At 36.7% G+C, this 15,357-nt stretch overlaps 1 long non-coding RNA gene across 1 annotated transcript in view; it reads right to left on the bottom strand.

Moving 5' to 3' along the window:
- The window catches only part of LOC147572647 (uncharacterized), a 78,212-nt gene that overhangs the window by 40,413 nt on the left and 22,442 nt on the right, over positions 1 to 15,357 (bottom strand). The window contains exon 2 of the long non-coding RNA XR_015246306.1: positions 10,039 to 10,101. This is a non-coding gene — a long non-coding RNA (uncharacterized LOC147572647). The remainder of the gene's footprint in view (positions 1 to 10,038; positions 10,102 to 15,357) is intronic.

Here is a 15,357-nt window from a genome sequence, read left to right as displayed (position 1 = left end):
TTAGAAATTTTAAAAAAAGAAAATTCAGATTGATTATAATAGGAAAAAAATGAGCAGGTGGTCAAAGACGTGCTTCTAAAATGACACCAGATAAAACACAATTTCACAAATCATTCAGACAATTTATACAAATTATCAGTTACTCAAATAAATAATTTTAGTAATACTTTACTTATTCTGGAGAGAATAACAGAGAGAAAATAGAAACAGAGAAATTCTTACTTTTCCTGGACTGAGACTGCTGGTTTTGTCAGTCAACATTGGAACCTTCTGCATTGACTGAGGTATCCTCCATTCACCAAGGCAGCCACTTCTGCTATAGAAACCGTAAATGCCTGACACTCAGTTTCCCAGCCTCCTTTGCAGCTAGAGCTGCAAAAAACCTAGGTTCTAGTCGGCAAATGTACACGGGGTAGACTGTGAGTGAGCCAGCGACCCGAGTACCAGAACCCGTATCAAATGAAATCTAACAGCAGAATAAAATGGCAGAATTGGTTGTAGCCATTTCTGTTTTCCAGAGACAACAGTGGCAACAGATCTGGAGGCACCTTTAGGAACACGTCCCGTGTTCACGAATGGGCCATTCAAGTTACAATGTCTGGCACTCAGTAGTGGCAGAGGTGCCATCTTCTTCTCTACACTATACTAGAGAGTGTCTTTGGGTTACTGCTCTGGCCAAGTCCAGTTCTCAACTCCCAGTCTAGTTCTCAATATTCCCAGATGTCTTCTGAGCCTCCCAAATGTTTTTATGAATCCCTTTTCTACTACTGTTAGATAAGTTTCCATTTCTTCCAATTAAGATTCCAGACTGACACACAGTAAAACCTTGGCAACAAAACTGATCGTATCTTTTAAAATTATAGATCCATCTCACATGCAAGTATCGATTTTTTGAAAGAGTTTTTACTTTATTTTTTTAAATATAATTTATTGTCAAATTGGCTTATATACAACACCCAGTGCTCCTCCCAACAAGTGCCCTCCTCAATGCCCATCACCCACTTTCCCCTTTCCCCCACCCCCCACCAACTCTCAGTTTGTTCTCTGTATTTAAGAATCTTTTTTGGTTTGCCTCTCTGTTTGTAACTTTTTTTTCCCCCATCCCTTTCCCCATGGTCTTCTGTTAAGTTTCCCAAGATACAAATATGAGTGAAAACATATGATATCTTTCTTTCTCTGACTGACTTATTTCACTTAGCATAATACCCTCCAGTTCCATCCACATTGCTGGAAATGGCATGATTTTATTCTTTCTCATTGTCAAGTAGTATTCCATTGTATATATAAACCACACCTTCTTTATCCATTCATCAGTGGATGGACATTTAGGCTCTTTCCATAATTTGGCTATTGTTGAAAGTGCTGCTATAAACATTGGGGTACATGTACCCCTATGCATCAGCACTCCTGTCTCCCTTGAGTAAATTCCTAGCAGTGCTATTGCTGGGTTATAGGGTGGTTCTATTTTTAATTTTTTGAGGAACCTCCACACTATTTTCCAGAGCAGCTCCACCAGTTTGCATTCCCACCAGTAGTGCAAGAGGGTTCTGTTTCTCCACAACCTTGCCAGCATCTATAGTTTCCTGATTTATTCATTTTAGCCATTCTGACCAGTGTGAGGTGGTATCTCAGTGTGGCTTTGATTTGTATTTCCCTGATGATGAGTGACATTGAACATCATTTCATGTGTCTGTTTGCCATCTGGATGTCTTCTTTGTAAAAATGTCTATTCATGTCTTCTGCCCATTTCTTCACTGGATTATTTGTTTTTCGGGTGTTGAGTTTGGTGAGTTCTTTGTAGATTTTGGATACTAGCCTTTTATCCAATATGCCATTTGCAAATACCTTTTCCCATTCCGTCAGTAGCCCATTGATTTGTCAAAGATTAGTTGGCCATACATTTGTGGGTCCAATTCTGGAGTCTATATTCTATTCCATTGGTCTATGTATCTGTTTTTGTGCCAATACCATACTGTCTTGATGATTACAGCTTTGTAGTAGAGGCTAAAGTCTGGGATTATGATGCCTCCCGCTTTGGTTTTCTTCTTCAATATTACTTTGGCTATTCAAGGTCTTTTGTGGTTCCATACAAATTTTAGGATTGTTTCTTCTAGCTTTGAGAATAATGCCGGTGTATTTTGATTGGGATTGCATTGAATGTGTAGATTGCTTTGGGTAGTATTGACATTTTAACAATATTTATTCTTCTAATCCATGAGCATGGAATGTTTTTCCATTTCTTTGTGTCTTCTTCAATTTCCTTCTGTGTCTTCAGCACACAGATCGTTCACATCTTTGGTTCGGTTTATTCCTAGGTATTTTATGGTTCCTGGTGCAATTGTGAATGGGATCAGTTTCTTTATTTCTCTTCATTATTGGTGTATAAAAATACAACTGATTTCTGTACATTGATTTTTACCCTGCGACTTTGCAGAATTCATGTATCAGTTCTAGCAGTCTTTGGTAGAGTCTTTCAGGTTTTCCATGTAGAGTGTCATGTCGTCTGTGAAAAGTGCAAGTTTGACTTCTTATTTGCGAATTTTGATGCCTTTTATTTCATTTTGTTGTCCGATTGCTGATGCTAGGACTTCCAACACTATGTTAAACAACAGTGGTGAGTGACAGTGGACATCCCTGTTGTGTTCCTGATCTCAGGAGGAAAGCTCTCAGTTTCTCCCCATTGAGATTGATATTAGCTGTGAGCTTTTCATATATGGCTTTTATGATGTTTAAGTACGTTCCTTCTATCCCAACTTTCTTGAGGGTTTTTATTAAGAAAGGATGTTGTATTTTGTCAAATGCTTTTTCTGCATCTATTGACAGGATCATATGGTTCTTTTTTAATGTTTTTTTAATGTTTATTTATTTTTGAGAGAGAGATAGAACATGAGCAGAGGAAAGGCAGAGAGAGAAGCAGACACAGAATCCGAAGCAGGTTTCAGGCTCTGAGGTGTCAGGACAGAGCCTGACACAGGGCTCGAACTCATGAACCGCGAGATCATGACCTGAGGTGAAGTCTGATGCTTAACCAACTGAGTCACCCAGGTGCCCCTGGGATCATATGATTCTTATCCTTTCTTTTATTAATGTGATGTATCACACTGATTTGCAAATACTGAACCAGCCCTGTGGCCTGGGAATGAATTCCACTTGATCATGGTGAATAATTCTTTTTATATGTTGTTGAATTAGATTTGCTAGTATCTTGTTGAGAATTTTTGTATCCATGTTCATTAGGGATATTGGCCTGTATTTCTTCTTTTTTGTGGAGTCTCTGTCTGGTTTGGGAATCAAGGTAATGCTGGCTTCATAGAATGAGTCCGGAAGCTCTCCTTCCATTTCTGTTTTTTGGAACAACTTGAAAAGGATAAGTATTAACTCTGCTTTAAATGTCTGGTAGAATTCCCCAGGGAAGGCATCTGGTCCAGAACTCTTATTTGTTGGGAGATTTTTGATAACTGATTCCATTTCTTTACTAGTTATGGGTCTGTTCAAAATTCTATTTCTTCCCGTTTGAGTTTTGGTAGTGTGTGGGTGTTTAGGACTTTGTCCATTTCTTCCAGGTTGTCCAGTTTGTTGGCATATAATTTTTCATAGTATTCTCTGATAATTGCTTGTATTTCTGAAGGATTGGTTGCAATAAATCCATTTTCTTTTGTGATTTTATCTATTTTGGTCCTCTTTTCTTTTTGAGAAGCCTGGCTGGAGGTTTATCAATTTTATTTTTTCAAAAAACCAACTCTTAGTTTCATTGATCTGTTCTACTGTTTTGTTTTGTTTTGTTTTGTTTTTCTATTCTATGCTGTTTATTTATGCTCTTATCTTTATTATTTTTCTTCTTCTGGGTTTGGGGTTTCTTTGCTGTTCTACTTCTAGTTCCTTTAGGAGTGCTGTTAGATTTTGTATTTGGGATTTTTCTTGTTTCTTGAGATAGGCCTGGATTACAATGTATTTTCTCTTAGGACTGCCTTTGCTGCATCCCAAAGGGTTTGGCTTATTGTGTTTTCATTTTTATTTGTTTCCATATGTTTTTTAATTTCTTCTTTAATTGCCTGGTTGACCCATTCATTCTTTAGTAGGATATTCTTTAACCTCCATGCATCTGGAGGTTTTCTAAACCTTTTCCTGAGGTTGATTTCAAGTTTCATAGCATTGTGATCTGAACATATGCATGGTATGATCTCAATTCTTTTATATTTATTGAGGGTAGTTTTGTGACCCAGTATGTGATCTATCTTGGAAAATGTTCCATGTGCACTAGAGAAGAATGTTTATTCTGCTGCTTTAGGATGAAAAGTCCTAAATATGTCTGTCAAGTCCATCTGGTCCAGTATATCATTCAGGGCCATTGTTTCTTTATTGATTTTCTGTCTAGATGATCTGTCCGTTGTCATAAGTGGAGTATTAAAGTCCCTGGTTACCACATTCTTGCCAATAAGATTGCTTATGTTTATGATTAATTGTTTTATATATTTGGGGGCTTCCGTATTCGGTGCATAGACATTTACAATTGTTAGCTCTTCTTGATGGATAGACCCCATAATTATTATATAATGCCCTTCTTCCTCTCTTGCTACAGGCTTTAGTTTAAAATCTAGTTTTTCTGATATAAGTATGGCTACTTCAGCATTCTTTTGACTTCCAGTAGCATGACAGATGGTTCTCCATCCCCTCACTTTCAATCTGAAGGTGTCCTCTGGTCTAAAATGGGTCTCTTGTAGACAGCAGATAGATGGGTCTTATTTTCCTATCCATTCTGATACCCTATGTCTTTTGATTGGAGAATTTAGTCCATTTACATTCAGTGTTATTATTGAAAGATATGGGTTTAGAGTCTTTGTGTTATCTGTAGGTTTCACACTTATAGTGATGTCTTTTGTCTTTTGTGGCCCTTGCAACATTTCATTCACAGAGTCCCCCTTGGATCTCTTGTGGGGCTCATTTATTGATGATGAATTCCTTCAGTTTTTGTTTGTTTGGGAAAACCTTTATTTCTCCTTCTATTCTGAATGACAGGATTGCTGGATAAATAATTCTTGGCTGCATATTTTTCCTGTTCATCACATTCAAAATTTCTTGCTACTCCTTTCTGGCCTGCCAAGTTTCAGTAGACAGGTTTGCTACTACCATTGTGTGTCTACCCTTATATGTTAAGGCCCGTTTATCCCTAGCTGATTTCAGAATTCTCTCTTTATCTTTGTGTTTTGCCAGTTTCACTATGATATATTGTGTAGAAGATTGATACAAGTTATGTCTGAAGGGAGTTCTCTGTGCCTGCTGGATTTCAATATTTGTTTCCTTCCCCAGATAGGGGCAGGGAAAAAGAAAGAATAAAAATGGACCAGAGAAACTATACAGCTTAATCCAGAAAGAGAGAATGGAGAATAAAGAAGGATGTGTGGGACATGTATCAAGAGAATGGATTAAATATGTCTGCTTAAACAAACCAACAACCAGAGTAACCAGACTAGAGGAGGGAAGAGATAAGAAGTAGAAAAGGAAGGAAGAATGTATCTATATAATAAGAACTGTCCGAGAATTAAACCAGGCAATGCAACAGTACTGGTCTGGAGGAGGGGCTGCCTGGTTCCTCAGTGTCTATCCAGCTCCAATAGATAAGCAGTTACCAGGTACGGAGGGGTGTGGTTTAGTGTAGGCAGGTCCCACCTCCACTGTGGGCCTTGAGGTCTGATCCCTGAGGCCCTGACTTGGTGGTGGTGGGGAGAAAAATGACGACCCCCCCAGTCTCTCCTCCACAGACCCAGTGTCCCAAACCACTCTATTTGAGCCATCCTCACTGTGCCATGGGCACAAACAAGGCAGTTTGTCTCGCTCCTCTGACTCCTGTGTCTGGCACTTAGCTGGAATTCAAACTCTTGTTCTGTGCACCCTGGTACTGGGGGAGTGCCACTCCATGCCACCCAGTATGTGGTCCCTGGCTGGCAGGTGCAGGCAGGCAGGCTTTGCCCTGTTCCACAGCTCTCCAGGGAGGGGATCACTTTCTCCCACTGTGGACTGCGCCCCTGACCTAGCCACCCACCCAGGGGCTGGCACCCCTCCTCCCCAGGTTGCGATCCAGACAGGTGGCCCCAGTCTGGAAAAAGCCTTGTAGTTAGAGACTGGATCATTCTCCATCCTTGTCCGAGGTTTTTCTCTTGTCCAGATACAGTCCTATGCTTCTGTACCGTTTCTTTCTCTTCTCTTTGCCTCTCCACAGGAGATCCCTCCCCTCCATTCATTTTATCTCTCCCAGATCACAATCATGTACCTTTGGCCAGTCAGGTTGTCCTGGTGGGTCGCTGGAAGCCACTGTCTGTTTTCCTCCCGGACTCTCAGAGTTCAAAGTCCTTTGGCTTCAACACTTCTTTGTTTGAGAGATAAGGGAAGTTCAGATCCCCCTACTTCTCCATCATGTTGGCCCCCTCCCAAGTATTGATGTTAATGTAAAGATTATTTAACAGAATCTAGCAGCTTGTAAAAGGAATAATTCACTGTGACTCAGAGGGGTTTTTCCAAAAAATTTTCATTGTTAGGAAATCAACTATAATTGATAAAACTAAAAGGTCAAAGGAAATAAACCATTTAATCATCACTATAGATGCCAAAAGACATGTGATAAAATTAAACATCCATTACTGATTAAAAATACAATTTTCATAAAACTTGAAGGATAGATTTTTTAACATAATAAAATAAATTTTTTCAAACTCAAAATTCATCATACCTAACAGGGAAACTATATTAATATTCTCACTAACATTAGGAACAAGATAAGCATGCCCACTACCTTAAGTTATTACCATAACTCTTGAAGAACTGGACAAAGTAATTTGGAAAAAGAAGAGTCATAAAAATTGAAGAATAAGAGATAAAATGTCATTTATTTCAGATGGTAAAATTGTATGTCTGTAAACTCAAGGATATCAACTGATATTCAGCTGTAAATAATAATTAAGATGGCTAGATACAGATTAATTTGCAAATATCAACATCAATAGCTTTCCTACAATGACTTTCTTTATAACCTATTAGAAATATGTAGTAAAAGATTTGATTTACAACAGCAACAACAATAAAATATCTAGGAATAAACTTAAATGTGTCAATTATATAATGAAAACTATAGCCAAAGAGACTTTAAATAAAGTTGAATAAATATAGCAATGTATACATCTTTTTTCAGAAAAGAAGGTTTAGTGTTTACTTTCCCTTTTTTAAAATTTTTAAAAATGTTTTTATTTTTATTTTTGAGAGAGAGAGCGTGAGCATGGGTGGGGCAGAGAGAGAGAGAGGACCAAGGATCTAAAGCAGGCTCTGTGCTGACAGTAGAGAGCCTGATGCGGGGCTTGAATTCACAAAATGTGAGATCATAACCTGAGCCTAAGTTGGATGCTCAACCAACTGAGCCACCCAGGCACCCCTTTGTGTTTACTTTTCTTCAGTTATTTTATAAATGCAATGTGATCCCAATAAAAATACAAATATGTTTTTTTGAGGGAATAAGACAAGCTTACTGTAAAATTTGTGTAGAAAAATAAAGATAGGAATAGGTAAATATACAAGTAATAAAGGACTAGCTTTATCAGATATTTACATCAATTCCATAATTACAGTAATTAAAGCTGTACAACATTAGCAAATAAAAAAGATCAGTGAAGGGGCGCCTGGGTGGCTCAGTCGGTTAAGCGTCCGACTTCAGCTCAGGTCACGATCTCGCGGTCCGTGAGTTCGAGACCTGTGTTGGGCTCTGGGCTGATGGCTCAGAGCCTGGAGCCTGCTTCCGATTCTGTGTCTCCCTCTCTCTCTGCCCCTCCCCTGTTCATGCTCTGTCTCTCTCTGTCTCAAAAATAAATAAAACGTTAAAAAAAATTTTTTTAAAAGATCAATGAAATGGAGGCATTCAGAAATAGATCCAAAAAGAGAAATTTATATATAATAAGGCAGCCTTTACAATAAAGGAAAATGGCAAACTATCCAATACATAAGAAAGTGTGGATATCTATTTTGACAATTGTTTTGCTATTTAAAAAAGAAAAAAATCAACTGTATTCTTACCTAATTCCTTGGATGTTGATAAATCCCAAATATATCAAATATTTAATGTAGATAAAATGAAAAACTAAATTTTCTTATGAAAGTATGAAAGGATTTTAGTGGAGAGGCTTTTCTTCATATTCAAACCATAAAAGACAGAAAAGTTTGATGAGTACAGATGCATTAAAAACAGTTCTAAACAATGATAACAACTATGTATACACAGAAGTATAACTGCAAATATAAGTACGTATGTGTATATTTTATATGTTTGTGTGAAAGTATGTATGTATAAATGCCAATATCTATGTGAGATAAAAACTCATTGAGAGCAAGTCTGGCAGGAGCTTCCCCTAAGAAAGCCTGAGCCACTCATGACTACACCTGGGGAAGGTAGAAAGGAAGATGGTAAAGCTTATTCTCCCTCCTTCTCTTTCCAGTATCTCCACATGGGGAACTATCCATGAGCCATCACACAGGAGAAGGAGGTAGTAAGAGCTGAAGGAGAGCCAAGTCCCATTCAAAAGCCTCCCCTCCGGTTGTGAATGTCTGACCCCTAGTTCCAGGGTCCCTGCTGGGCACAAGTAGGCAGTGTCTTAGCTCAGGTTCCTCAGGAAACACTCACTGAAATGGAGAGTTTCACAAAAGCAGTTTACCAAAGAATGTTCTGGGGAACAGAATCCTTAGGTGGCAAAGGGAGTAGTATTGAGCAGAAGGGAGTCATTGAACTGCAGAAAACTCACAGCAAAGGTGTTAGCCACTAACCTTCTCAACAGTTGAGGAAGTATCCTTATACATACATACATACATACATACACACACATATACATACTACATAGATGTGTGTATAGAACAATCCCTAGCTTCAACAGATAACTAGTTAAATGACATTGGCTGATTAAATAAATAAATAAATAAATAAAACAATTACGTTTTAATTTCCTTAAAATACAAACAAAAAAATATCTTTATGTATTCTGTCCTTTGGATATAGGAATTTTTCCTACAGTTATATTCACACAGATGAGGAAAATATTTGTGATAGTATATTACTTGCAGCATTGTTTATGATATTAAAAGACTGGAAACGATATCAAGTTTATAAATATGGAACCAACTAAAAACTGATTACAGATTGATAGGACAGAGTACCATTCAGCTGTCTAAAGGAAGTGGTAGGATGTGCTAAGGAATTATTTCCAAGGCATATTTTGTAGTGATAAAAGTGTGGTGCAAAACGGTGGGCATAGTGTTCTCATGTTTGACAAAAATAAAAAGTATTCATAGACAAAAATAAAAATCAGGTAAGAGTATAATAAAAGTAAAGTGATGATCTCCTACTAAATTTCTGTTGGTCTATCAAAGGTATTTGTCATATGTTTAATCTTATTTCTTAAAAATGTTTCTAACTTTTTCCCTCCCAAATGCTCCCAGAGTCTACATATATTTATTTAGAGTCTACATTTGTAATAATCATTGCTGATTTTAGGCACTCTTTAAATTTAGCCCTTTTCTAATTTCAACTTTACAAATTAATAAATAAATGTCTTAGAATTCCCTATTAAATATAAACTGTATAGTTTTTCTTGTATTTATTTATTTATTTTGAGAGAGAGAGAGAGCGAGAGCAGGGGAGGGGCAAAGAGAGAGGGAAAGAGAATCCCAAGCAGACTCCACACTGTCAGCACAGAGCCCAATGCAGGGCTTGAACTCACAAACCAGGAGATCATGACCAGAGCCAAAACCAAGAGGCAGACACTTAACTGACTGAGCCACCAGGCACCCTAACTATATAGTTTTTCTTAATCTACATGCATTTTTAAATTCACTCTTTTATTTTCTAATTTGGTTATTTATTTATTCTGGAGGCATCATAGGAATTTTTCAAGCTGAAATAAACTGTACAAAGCATTTTCCATGTGAGGACTCTGGCCCATTGAGATTAAAAGCATTACCAAAGATTTAGCACTACTTAGTACAAGAGGCTGCTAGAATGCCACATACCTCACAGCAAGCAGACAAGGGTTGTCTCTGCTACAAAATAGCCTTTCATCTGGCATGAATTGCCTAAAAATAAATAATGATTTGATGAGAAGACAAATATTAATCATCTACAAATTTATTTTCAGAGATAACATGGCCAAAGCAACCACACATCATATAGTCTATAGCTGGGCTAAGTAGGGTGATTTTTCCAGTGTGAATATAATATAATATAATATAATATAATATAATATAATATAATATAATATATATAATATACATAATAAATATAATATAATATAATAAATATAATACAATACAATACAATACTATTATGTCATGATATAACATCCTGAGAAAAATTAACAAAACTTTTCTAGTAAGAGTTCATTAAATAAATCCTTATTTAAAAATTTTTAAATTTTTTTATGTTTATTTATTTTTGAGAGAGAGAGAGACAGAGCATGAGCAGGGGAGGGACAGAGAGAGAAGGAGAAACAGAATCCAAAGCAGGCTTCAGGCTCTGCGCTGTCAGCACAGAGCTTGACACGGGGCTGGAACCCACAAACTGTGAGATCACGACCTGAGCCGAAGTCAGACGCTTGACTGAGCCACCTAGGTACCCCTAAATAAATCCTGATTTTATTATTATTATTTTTTAAAATTTGTTTAATGTTTATTTATTATTGAGAGAGAGAGTGTGTGTGCACGCGCTTGAGAGAGAGAGAAAACACCAGTAAGGGAGTGTCAGAAAGAGAGGGAGACACAGAATCTGAAGCAGGCTTCAGGCTCCGAGCTGTCAGCACAGAGCCGGACGTGGGGCTCAAACCTATGAACCACAAGATCATGACCTAAGCTGAAGTCGGGTGCTTAACCAACTGAGCTACCAGGCGCATGAATAAATCCTTATTTGAATATCCTACTTTTCTTCCCTAAAAGAGTTTACATTTTTGTTTAAATAGGATGTTTAAAAAAATATATCTGTAAAGCTTTCTCTACAAACTTACCAGGGTTATTTCATAATCAACAACAAGAAGCTTTTGCCCTTTTATCTTAGCACATGATAAAGAGCGCAGACTCGGGTGTCACATGGTTCTGGTTAAAATCCCAGTTCTGCCACATAATGTCTGTGTGACAAATGAGGCAGTCGCTCTATGCCTCAGTGTCCTTATCTATAAAATGCATAGGGTAATACTACCTTTCTCTATGAGTTGTTTTAGAAATTAAATAAGTTAATATGAGGAAGCTTATGACAGGACCTATTAGACAGTAAGCCTATGTGAAGGTTAGCTATTATTGTGCAGAGATGTGGCCATCCTCCTGAAATTGTGTAATAACTGGAGAGGTCCCTAGTGGTCCAGATCCTTCCTCTTCACTAAAGATTCATTGAGCACCTATTTGTTTCAATATACTTGCCAACCTTTGGAAAAATGTATTTCTGTGTGAGGATAACCAATTTTGTAGTCTTATCTCCAAAGTATCTGCATTCTTTATCTTTACTGAATACTCTTAGTTATATGGATTGAATTAAGTTTTCAAATGCTTGTGATAAAATTTCTCAGCATTATCTTGATTTCCTTTCTCACCCATGACTGAATTTTAGAAATAGAAAGCTTGGACTGGACATGTAGTTCCTAAACAAGGAAAAACAAAACCCATGACCACTACATTTCTCACTCCACAGTCTTAAATCCTTTTTGATCCTATTACCCATAGTCAATTTTAGAACACAGAAATTAAAATACTAAAATAAAAACAAATAAATGATTAAAATTGAAAATATATTTTATATGGCCTTACTCCAAAGTTGATTTACTGTGAAGATAACAAAGTTTAAGCTTCATTATAAGCTTCAGCGCCCCTCACCACTACAGGCTCCTCCAAAGACACTGAGAGAAGCCCACACTTGTACAGCCTATTGTTGTCTGCTCACAAAAGATTTACGATTAGTACCTACATGAGAAAATTTGACATTCTCAGAAACCTCACCACTCACTACAAAAGAAACTTGATATTTTCCCATATTGTATAACAATTCTAGAAAATTTACGTGACATTACCAATAATGAGAACCATATACACTAGATATTTAATACAGCAAGAGGAGATTTCCTATAAAAAAAAAAAGCCTGATGTAATCCTCAAATCAATATTACATATTATGTGGGGCGCCAGGGTGGCTCAGTCAGTTAAGCATCCGACTCTTGATTTCAGCTCAGGTCATGATCTTACAGATGTGAGATGGAGCCCCATGTTGGGCTCCACACTGACAGCACAGAGCCTGTTTGGGACTCTCACTCTCCTTCTCTCTCTGCCCCTCCCCTGCTCACTTGCATACACATTCTGTCTCTCAAAATAAATATTAAAACATTTTTTAAATAATAAAAAATGACAATAAAATAAAATAAAGAGAAAGAAAGAAAGAAAGAAAGAAAGAAAGAAAGAAAGAAAAGAGAGGGAGAGAGGGAGGAAGGGAGGGAGGGAGGGAGGAAGGAAGGAAGGAAGGAAGGAAGGAAGGAAGGAAGGAAGGGAGGAAGGAAATTTTAAAAATATTACATAGTATGAATTTCCTTGAATCTCTTCCATGCAAGACTCCAGCTGGAAGTATTAGAAGCCACTTCTGAGAGCACTTGCACCTGTCCCATAGTCCCATGAATGCACAGAGATGCTGAACACTAAGGACATTAGAACACACGTATAGAGTGCCTCACCCATGGGAGTAAGAGTAAGATGGATTTCTTCTGTGATGAACATTAATGACACCTAAATACATAAATATAAAATCACCTAAGATTTCCAGAGTGTTAATTATGTGCTAAGCACTATTCTAGGTGTTTCATGATATTAGTGTATTTTTATCCCCACTTACAGAGGACAGAGAAGTTTAGTATTTTTTCAAAAGCTAGACAACAAGAAATTAGCAAAACCTAAATCCAGAACCCAGACTTTTAACCATACAGAGTCCTGCTGCTAGATAGCTTATTTTGAAGAGTTGGAAACACGAATATGTAAATAATTCACTGCTATGTGGCCTTAGTCCTCCCTGAGGCCCCGTGTTATTGCCAATAGAATAGACTTTAAAAAAAATTTTTGTTAATATGAAATTTCTTATCAAATTGGTTTCCATACAACACCCAGTGCTCATCCCAACAGGTGCCCTCCTCAATACCCATCACCCACCCACCCCTCCCTCAGAATAGACTTTAAAACATGCATCAGAGCTATTGTGAACATGAAATTATACTCTATCCTATGCCTCACCTCAAATAGATATTCAGTAAATGGTACAAGAACATTTATAATCACACAAGTGCTCATTAAAACACTATAATCCTAACTTCTTTAAATTATTTTTAATTGCTGGACCACAATGAACATTTGATACGGAATATTTTCCTCTATTAACAATTACTAGCATAGAGATGAGTGACAAATCCATGGTAATAATGTTTAAAGTGTCTTCTATTAAACAGTACAAAAGAAGGAATGAGGTTTTATGAAGTAAGTATACAGCTTTCTTTGCCTTCTTACTACATAACTTCTTACTGCAAAGCTCAAAAGCTTTGTATTAAAGTGGCCACATATAGTGTTTCAGTGGTTAATTTATTCATAATACAGTTCAGAGAACAAAGGTGTGCTATCATTTGCATAAACAGACCCTCTCTGACCAACTTGTATAAGTATTTCATAAAAATATACACAGCAATAAAAAAGGACAGATGTTGAATACAATGAAGAAATAAAAAATAGATACAAGATTTAGCTTAATGTATTAGGTTTCCTTGAAGTTAAATTTTGGGAATGGCTAATAAATGGCCTAGTAAATATTGAATGCACCCATTATATCACTTTACCATTTTTGTTTCTTTTTTTCTAAATTATTTTTTACATAACAACAATTGGTAAGGAAGTTGGGGATGGGCATCTTCTTTAAATAGATTTTTTTCCATTCACTTCTAAAATAGTTTACATGCATCACTTATAAGTGAAAACAGCTGATTTACAGAGTAAGATTTTGCTTAAATGCCAAATGAAGAATGTAAAAACAGCATTTGCAACTCTTCAAATAATACCAAAATGGAATCAGGTTAAACCACAAAAAGGAGATATGTTCTGAACTGGTGAATGCCATATTTGCCTATGATCAGCCCAAGGATGGATCTGAGAATAGTTCAAAGTATAAAAATTTAAAAATGAAAATGGAACAGTGGAAATCTAAGGCATGTAAAGTATCCGTGGCTGGGCACAATAATAATCAGATTGCATTTGAAGTAAAGGATGTCAGAAAGCCTAAACGTATTGCATTTAGATATCTTCTGATAATTCAAAGAAGTCATTTAACTTCATTACCAACTTCTGAGTAGAGGAAGAACTAAGGACTAACATAATATTTGTCCAAAGTTGGACAGTCTCTAAAATTAAATGCTTCTTTCATTAAACTATGTTGGATATAATGATAGGGTCATTAGTATAAAGATTTCAGGGGCACCAGGGTGGCTCAGTTGGTCAAGTGTCTGAATCTTGATTTTGGTTCAGGTCATGATCTCATAGTTTGTGAGTTCAAGCCCCAAATCAGGCTCTGCACTGACAGTAAGCAGACTTCTTGGGATTCTCTGTCTCCCTCTCTTTGCCCTTCTACCCGCTTGCTCTCTATCTCTCTCAAAATAAGTAAACATTAAAATAAAAAAATTTTAAAGGAGATTTCAGTATTTTAGATCACATCAAATTAGGCTATGAAAATAAGGGATACATGATAAGGAGATGAAAGGAAGAAATATAAACATACTGAAAAGAATTGCCTTGTATCAAGGATTAGAAGATAATATTTTGAAAAATGATATGCCAACAAATTGAACAACCTAGAAGAAATGGATAAATTCCTAGAAACATAACTTCTCAAAACTGAATCAGGAAGAAATAGAAACTGTGACTAGACTGATTACCAGAAATTCAGTCAGTAATCAAAAAATTCCCAAAAAACAAAAGTTCAGGATCAGATAGCTTCACAGGTGAATTCTACTGAACATTTAAAGAGTTAATACCTAGTCTCAAACCATTTCAAAAAATTGAAGAGGAAGGAAAGCTTCCAGTTTCACTCCATGAGGCCAGCATTACCCTGAGACCAAAACCTCATAAACACACTACAAAAAATCTACAGGCCAATATTTCTGAGGAACATTGATGCAAAAATCTCCAATAAAATATTAGCAAACTGAATTCAACAGTACCTTAAACAAATCATTCACCACAATCTGGTGGGACTTAGTCCCAGCATGGTTCAATATTCACAAATCAATATTCATTTGATTCACAAAATCAGCAAAAGAAAGAATAAAAGCC

The sequence above is a fragment of the Puma concolor genome, chromosome E4 (assembly GCF_028749965.1).
Source record: "Puma concolor isolate L17-30 chromosome E4, mPumCon1.1.hap2, whole genome shotgun sequence".
NCBI classification, from domain to species: Eukaryota; Metazoa; Chordata; class Mammalia; order Carnivora; family Felidae; genus Puma; species Puma concolor.
Note: the sequence above shows the minus strand (reverse complement) of the source record. Positions and strands in the feature narration are given on the sequence as shown.